Source organism: Pistacia vera, unplaced genomic scaffold (genome assembly GCF_008641045.1).
Source record: "Pistacia vera cultivar Batoury unplaced genomic scaffold, PisVer_v2 Contig257, whole genome shotgun sequence".
In the NCBI taxonomy this organism is placed as follows: Eukaryota; Viridiplantae; Streptophyta; class Magnoliopsida; order Sapindales; family Anacardiaceae; genus Pistacia; species Pistacia vera.
Genome location: NW_022196065.1, coordinates 380,378 through 389,889, shown reverse-complemented (window position 1 = coordinate 389,889; position 9,512 = coordinate 380,378).

Below are 9,512 nucleotides of genomic sequence, written 5' to 3'. Positions count from 1 at the left end.
TTACCTAATTAATAGGATGCCCACCCCAAATTTAGGTAATCAATCTCCATTTGAGAATCTGTTTCACACACATCCTAATTACACCAAATTAAAAATTTTTGGATGTCTATGCTACCCTTGGCTCAAACCATACACACACCACAAATTAGAACCCAAATCTTATCCGTGTGTGTTCCTTGGCTATTCCCTCTCCCATAATTCCTATATATGTTATGATCCATCAATATCAAAAATTTTCACATCACGACATGTCATTTTTGTGGAAAATGTATTTCCTTTTCAAACCATTCAATCACAAGAATCACGTGTCCATAATGATATTTTTCATAATTGGCCTACTTTACACCCATCCACGCCACCCACTCATATTCATAATTTCACTCAAACACATACTGCACCCAATCCCATTTTCCTTGATATTGTCAACTCTCAAAATTCACCAGCTCATTATTCCATTCCAATCCCCACACATAATACAAAAACAATTAATACTCCACGTGATTCCCATTCTTCCACATCTAACAATATCCTTCATGATAATAATCCTACCATTTCCCCTTCACACTCAAGTGCTTCTTCCTCAGACTCCCATGCTACGACCTTGGCAAGTGATCCCAGTGCATCCTCACCTACAGAGGTAAGTTCTTCTTCCACTATTCGACCTCCTTCTTCTCCAAAGCCTCAAAACCAGATTGTTACACACTCCAAAAATCAGATTTATAAGCCAAAAAAAATATTTGATTACAGTGCTACATGTCAACCAAAACTTGAAACATTTGAACCCACTTCTTTCACCCAAGCTCAAAAACATTCTCATTGGCGCTCTGCCATGAGTGATGAATTTGATGCTCTTGTACGAAATCAAACCTGGGATTTAGTTCCTCATTCTAACACACAAAATATAGTTGGGTGTAAATGGATTTTCAGGATTAAAAGAAAGCCAAATGGGTCTATTGATCGCTATAAAGCTCGACTTGTTGCCAAGGGGTTCCACCAACAACCCGGTGTTGACTTTCATGCCACATTCAGTCCTGTCGAAAAGCCAACAACGATTCGTCTTATTCTATCACTTGCAGTTTAGTTCGGTTGGTCTCTTCGACAGCTCGACATAAATAATGCCTTCCTCCAAGGCTCTCTCTCTGATGATGTGTATATGCAGCAACCACCTGGCTTTGTCAACAATCAATTTCCTCATCATGTCTGCAAGTTACCAAAAGCCATTTATGGCCTTTGGCAAGCACCAAGGGCTTGGTATCAAGAATTAAAAAGTTTTCTTCTGGCCTATGGGTTTGTGAACTCTCACTCTGATACATCTCTATTTATCCTTCATCAAGGGCAGCCAACCACTTTTTTGCTTGTCTACGTTGATGATATAATTGTCACTGGCAACAACAAAGCAACTATATAACAGGTCATTGATGCTCTCTCCAACAGATTTTCTTTGAAAGATCTCGGCTCCTTAACTTATTTTCTTGGTGTAGAAGTGCTTCGTACTAGCCATGGCTTGCTACTCTCTCAACACAAATACATCAAAGACATCCTTGAGAAAACTAATATGACTGAAGCTAAAGAGGTCCACAACCCATTATCCACCTTAGAAAGTCTTCGAATTGCTGATGGCGCTCCTCCGGTAGACGCAACACAATATCGAAAAGTTGTTGGAGCACTTCAATATCTTGCTCTAACTCGACCCAACATCTCTTTTGCGGTAAACAAGTTGTCTCAATTTATGCATCGTCCTTCTAATACACATTGGTCTACTGTCAAACGAGTCTTACACTACCTCAAACATACTATTTGTCATGGACTTCATCTTCGTCGTTCCTCGACTTTTGCTCTCCACGCCTTTTTCGATGCTGATTGGGCTGGGAATGCAGATGACAGAACTTCCACTTCAGCATATGTGGTGTTTCTTGGAACTAACCCAATCAGCTGGTCCTCTAAAAAGCAACGAACGGTGGCGCGATCCTCAACCGAGGCTGAGTATAAAGTTGTGGCCTCCACTGCTGCTAAAGTGCTTTAGGTCTCTAACTTACTTCGTGAACTCCATATTTCTCACTCCCAACCACCAACCATTTATTATGACAACGTTGGAGTAACTTATCTTTGTGCCAATCCTGTGTTTCATTCCCGAATGAAACACATTGCCATTGACTTTCATTTCATGCGAGACCATGTGAATAAGAATTTGCTTCGTGTTCAACATGTTCATTTGGCTGATCAACTTGCAGACTCACTCACTAAACCCCTCTCCCGCTAGTAGCTTCAATGACATCGTCACAAGCTAGGTGTTCTTGATGGAAAACCTATCTTGCGGGGGCATAATCAATGTTCTGAAAACCAGACTGGGAGCCGACCCGGCCAAACGGCTCGTTCCCGATTCGAACGGTTTGACCGGTCTGACCGATCGGTCGGACCGGTGACGTCAGCATACTGACATCAGCATAATGTCATGCTGATATCAGCATGTTGAAATAAGAAAAAAAGTCAAAAAATTCAAAAAATTCAAATTTTCTATCTAATTAAAGTTTAAAAACCATAAAAAACAACCCTACAACAATAATTTCTTCATCTAATTAAAGTTTAAAAACCATCAAACCAACTCTACAACAATAATTTCTCCATCTAATTAAAGTTTAAAAACCATCAAACCAACTCTACAACAATAATTTCTCCATCTAATTAAAGTTTAAACTTTAAAAACCATCAAACCAACCCTAAGCTACAACAATAATAAAACCATCAAAGTTTGATAGTTAAAGTTTACAAATTCAATCCTCAAGTCTAAAGTCTAAACTCTAAAGTTTCAAACAACATTAAAGACTTAAAGTCATTACAAAGTAATATCATCAATTATCAAATATGAATCCACCAACGGCCAACCATCAAAATTACAAAATATCAAAATACCTACCAATCCACCAACCAACATATAAAATTACATAATATCAATCCATTCCACCAACCCAACCACAAAAAAATTCAATAGAAGGTCACGGCAAATGGCAGCTCGTAGATGGCAGCAGACGGCGGCAGACGGCAGCAGATGTGAAGGCTGAAGCTGAAATCTGAGCTGAAATGACTTATCCGGCAGATCAGCAATGGAGATGGTGATGATTGAAGAGTTCACGTTGAAGACTAGAAGACTGGAAGTTGAAGAATGAAGCGCTGAAGCAGAGTAGAGCAGACTGCAGACCGAAGACTTAAAGACTGAAGAGTGAAGACGTGAGGCGCTGAAGCTTAGCTGAAAGCTTGAAGGAGATCTGACATTGCTTCTGAGATCTCGAATGGAGGACACGAAAAGGAGGACTAGACTGGAGGAGATCGTGAATGGCAGCAGCAAACGGCAAACCAGAAGAAAAAGTGAAAAATTGAAGGAAGAAGGCGACGGCTCTGTATCAATGTATCTGTAGCCAAAAGTAAAAAGAATGTTGAGATCTCGAATGGAGGACACGAAGAGGAGGACTAGACTGGAGGAGATTGTGAATGGCAACAGCAAATGGCAAACCAGAAGAAAAAGTGAAAAATTGAAGGAAGAAGGCGACGGCTCTGTATCAGACTATCAGTGTATCTATAGCCAAAAGTAAAAAGAATGTGTTTTTTAATAAAAGTATTTTGAGGGTTTGGTTTGAGTCTGACAACAGTTTGACTTTTATGTGTGTGCATGTGATTGTTTTGAATTTAAAATTTTTTTTTTTTTTAATTTCATTTTCATGTGTTAAACCGGAAATGTGTGGACCGGAAATTTTTTAAATAATGGTTGGACCGTCGGTTTGCTACAGTGCGACGGTCCAACCACGGTTTGAAACGGTTTAATGGCAAATCCTGGTTATTCACTCTCTTCAAACCGGAAATGCAAGCGGGTGGCGGTCCGACCGGTTCGACCGCCCGGTCCGGTCCGGGTTTCAGAACCTTGGGCATAATAGATAACTTAAATGACCAATTAAATCAATTGGGTCAACTCCATAAATTGTGCCTTCTATTTATTAGTATCTCTGCTATTAGTACATAAGAATCAAGACCACATGTTTTGCCTATAATTATGAGCTTATATTTCTCCTGTAATTATGTGCTTATATTTCTCCTTGTATTATGTAACTACTGGTGTATATATACCCGCGTAATTCATGAATGAAAAGTGTGAGAGTTTATCATATAATTGCTAAATTATTAGTATGTACTTGCAACGATATAGGAATCGAAAATAGAATATGAATTTAAGTATAAAAAAAAAAAAAATTATTTAAAAATTTATGGATAGAAAAGTACCATTAAATAATTATTTGGAATAAAAAAAGGCATTTACTCTTTTAAATTGGGTTGTCTTCGTTTGTGGGCTTAGGACCAAAATTTTGACTATTCCAATTAGTACTATTGTTATGTCGAAAGTGACAACATTATTTCAACATACGTAATGTTGTCATGGGAAGCCACGTTGTGCATCGCGCGCGCCACAACCACCAATAGCAAAGACTTTTTGAAGTACCGTTTCCACATTGACGTCTAATTGGATAATATGATATTTTATTTAATTGATTTGATCAAGATGTTTGTACGGTGGATAAATCTTGCCTTCAATTTAAAAAAGATGAACGCAAGACAACCCACACGTAGGGCTGTGCAAAAAAAACCGGTAACCAAACCGAACCAAACCTGGATTTTCAGGTAGTTTTTATAAGATACCCGAATTTTTAGTTCGGGTATCGGTTATTTAATTTTAGAAAACCGGGCACCCAGTACCCGGTTTTTATTTAAAAAGAAAAAGAAAAAAAAAAAAGATGTCAGACTAAAGTCTAAAACCCAAAAAGAATCCCCAAATCTGAAAATTTCAGATGCCCTAAAACTAAAACCCGTCACTCTCCAGTCTCCACTATGTAAACTTCCAGTCTCAATCTTCCACTCTTCGTCAGTTCGTCTCTTCACTCTCTTCCAGTACTCAAGTCCTACAGGACCTGCACACAGCCGCACACAGCCGCACCTAGCCAAACATTACCAACAAAGCTTGAATTGAAAGCGTTAGTAGCCTTGGAAAAAGTAAGAAAATATCCCACTTTAAAAGGATCTTCCATGAGAAAAGACGATTTTCATTGGTTCCCAAAATATCCCAAAAGCTTATAATACAAGCAAAAAGACAGTTCGCTTTGAAGATTTTCAGTTTTAGTGGAGAAAAACTCTCGTGTCCTTTCCTTTTTAAACCGGAAAATACAAACACTATTGCTGCACGCAAACTCTCTACGCCATCCCTTCTGCAGTTGCAATTAAAACTACAGAACTGAAAATGAGTTGTTGCCTTAAGTAGCTGAGCAAGTTCTTGAGTAACTGAGCAAGTTTTTTTTTTTTTGAGTTTGTGCATCGGTTGACTGAAGGGATTAAAGGAGAACAGAGGTAATAGAAAAAGGAAGAGAGTTTGAGAATTTGAGAGGGGATGTTGGTTAAAGAAGTCGATGAATTTGAGAAGAACTGCTGGTTAGGAGTTAGGACTGCTGGAAAATTCGGGTAACAAAATCGGATACCCGGTTTGTGACCCGAATTTTCGGTACCCGTAAAACCGGGTATTCTAAAACCTGGTATTCTAAAACCGGTTCGGTTAGCGGGTATATTTTTGGAGGTACCCGAATTTTCAGGTACCCGGGTTTTGGCCAAAATCGGAGCGGGTACCCGGTTTTACACCCTACCCACACGTTTTCAATTTATATAATTTGCTACTTTTGTTACATTTATATAATTTCAAATTTAATAAAACTGTCCCAAATGTGCAATATCTGACTGAGACAAGGGAATCGCTGAAACACTAGTTTCTGAGTTCTACTTTTTTGTAATTAACACAACTACCGAACATGCAGTCTGAACTCTGAAGTTGCTATGTGGATGAAGTAGACTGCCATTTTTTTACGAAAAATATTAAGTGTATAATTTAATTTTATAATATTTTCTTACAACTTTAACGTGACAGCAGAATTGACATTATTATGTTTATTGATGACTTTGATTAAACATGAACGGTCATTTCTTAGAGACAAACGACTATTTTTTAAAGACGAACAATCGTTTATTCATAAAGAATTATTGTTCTTAGATAGAGAATAACCATTTATGAAGAAATAAATGTTCATTCCTAAGAAACAATAATTCCTAACTCAACTNCTCTGTCGAGAATTTACTGGAATAACTATTACCAGTAGGAATCTCGCAGAGGTAGTTGCCTTAGAAGCTTTGACAAAGCTTAGGCTTTGTGACATGTGTCTGTTTGAAAATTTCGTCTGTGAGTATAGACGATATTTTTATCAGTTGCCTGGTGGCACACAGGAAGTCATGAAGAATACTTTCTTTGCTAAGCTTCCCCCAGGATGGGATAAGGCAGCAAACGAGGCGTTTAAGCTTCTACTTGAAAAGAATCAGGTTGTTGATTCTTTGGGAGGAAGAATAGAAGCTGTTAGACAACTCGTGAGGACAAGATGTTTGAACGCCAAGCTGAATAAGGAAGCTAAAAGGCTTGAGTTCAACGAATCTTGTTGTCAAAACTTTGATGGCGTGCCAGGACAATATGGTTGTGAGTCGAGGAGTTCGACTAAACATCAAGGTTGGAAAAACCATATGAAGCGAAAAGGATCGTTCGGTAAAAGGAATTTTAAGCCGAAACGTTTTCGTAATATGGTTTTTAAATATTTAGAGTCTGTCCTTAAAGTAAATTCCTGACTGATTACGAACAATCGAAATCGGTCAATACATTCTTTTGCTGCTAAAACCTCCTTCTCATGGACAGGATAGTTTATTTCAGCAGGAGATAATTTTCCTGACGCATATCGAACAATCCGTTCAATATTATCAGTACCCTTAGCCTTAAGCACACCTCCCCAATACAAGTGAGATGCATCACTTTCTATAATGAGTTTATCCTCATCTTCCGGGAGTTTTAACTATTTTAATTGCTTTGTCAAGGCCTTGGTCCGCTTAACACAATTAGTGTCTTCAAGTGTCCAAACCCAGGGCACTTTATCACTAACCTTAAGCGTCAAGCCATTAATTACATTAGTGAGATTAGGAACATACTCGCGCATGTAATTGGCTAATCCAAGAAATTGCTGTAACATGTGCTTATCTTCCAGCACATCTGGAAATTCTAGCAACTTCTTTGAGATATGTTCTTGGAGTTGATCTACTTCTTGCCTTAGTTTCATCGGTCTAAAACCGTTTCTGACTTTCGAAACTTCAAGCTTAGCAAGAATAGGGATTTTATGACCTCCTAAGATAATGTGGTCGTTATCTTGAGTAAATGGTCTAACCTCTGCCTGACCTCGCAGAAAGCTATTTCCAAGAATAAAATCTACCTCCAAGTAATCCACTACTAGGACTTCCCTTAGAGTGAATTTTTTCTCGTTTAACAGTACAACCACGTTTTCTACAACATCCGTGATCATACTTTGACCTCTATCTGCAACCGTATTTAGGATAGGTTTTTCCAATGGTTTCCAAAGCTCCTGTGGAAAACATTGCTTCCTTGCAATACATTTGGTTGCTCCTGTGGCTTAAGAATATCAAAGTATATCCTCAAATCTGGAAAACACAGTGTAGCAGTAGCATGGTCAATAGTCCCCTGAACTATCGCATGCAAATGCAGTTCATGACTCATCATCATTTTCGTGCTTGGAGTCTGTCTCATATACTGGGATTTGCACAGATTTATACCCAACTATTTTCTGCTATCGCTACTTCCAGCATCACTAGCAGTATCATCAGTGTCCAAACCCAGGGCACTTTATCACTAACTACTTAAGCGTCAAGCCATTAATTACATTAGCGAGATTAGGAACATACTCGCACATGTAATTGGCTAATCCAAGAAATTGCTGTAACATGTGCTTATTCCAGCACACTGGAAATTCCAGCAACTTCTTGAGATATGTTCTTGGAGTTGAATACCTCCTTCACCTATCTCAAAGCCTAAGAACTTCACCTTGTTCTTAAACCATTCATTTCTTTCAGATAGAATCATTCCATTATCAAGGAACCTTTTGCGCCACAAGTCTAAAATGATTTACATGTTCTTCCAGGTTTACTAAAAACCAGAACATCATCAATATAGACTACACAAAAGTTAGAAAATCTCCAAAGATATCCTTTTCCTCTGGAATATTGATGGTGCTTGCTTAGCCCAAAAGGCAGAAACATCCAATTCAACAATCCTTTCGGACAGGTGAAAGCCGTCAAAGGAAGCTTGACTCCGCCATCCTGATCGGCCAGAATCCTGACTTCAGATCAAATTTGGAGAAGATTTTCCAAATCTAGCTTTATTCAAACAAGCTGATTTGTTTGGTATTTATAAGCATCGTCAATGGTTTTCATTTAACTGCCTATAATCGATAACCATCCGCGCTTTACCTCTAACTGCTCAGCTCTATTCATGACCATGAATGCTGGCGAAGAGTGTGGACTTTTACTGGCGGTATCAATTACTTTTCCAGCAATTCCGGTATTTGCTTACTGAATTCCTCTCTGCATCAGGAGTATAAGGAAAAGATTTGGTCACATATTTGTTATCCAGTCTAACAAATATTATTACAGTTAATAACTAATTAATATAGTTGATTAATTGGAGAGAAAATTCATAGATTCAGTTTAACAGATTAATTCATACCTGGATATGATCGTCTTGAATGGATCCTTTTCTTGTTCGAGTATACAATCAAAAGTAAACAAGAGATCGAGAGAATTTTCAAAACAGAAATATTATTAATTTCTGATTACAACAATATATGTGTTTTCCAAAATATAAGGAATATACTCTGGATATTCTTGTAGACACAGGAGCAACCAAAGTTATTGCAGGAAGCAATGTTTCCACAGGAGCTTTGGAAACCATTGGAAAACCTACCTAAAACGATTGCAGATGGAGGTCAAAGTATGATCACGGATGTTGTAGAACGTGGTTGTACACAGGAAGTCATGAAGGATACTTCTTGCTAAGTCCCCCCAAGATGGGATAAGGCAGCAAACGAGGCGTTTAAGCTTCTACTTGAAAAGAATCAGGTTGTTGATTCTTTGGGAGGAAGAATAGAAGCTGTTAGACAACTCGTGATGACAAGATGTTTGAACGCCAAGCTGAATAAGGAAGCTAAAAGGCTTGAGTTCAACGAATCTTGTTGTCAAAACTTTGATGGCGTGCCAGGACAATATGGCTGTGAGTCGAGGAGTTCGACTAAACATCAAGGTTGAAAAAACCATATGAAGCGAAAATGATCGTTTGGTAAAAGGGATTTTAAGCCGAAACGTTTTCATAATACAGTAAAAATTTCAAATCCAAGAACTTTCAACAGGTTAACAGGTATAAACACCTATACCCCCCGTCTTCCAAAGCTCTGATACCATTTACACCCACATAATATTTGTTATATCCAGTCTAACAAATATTATTACAATTAATAACTAATTAATATAGTTGATTAATTGGAGAGAAAATTCATAGATTCAGTTTAACAGATTAATTCATACTTGGATATCGATCGTCTTGAATT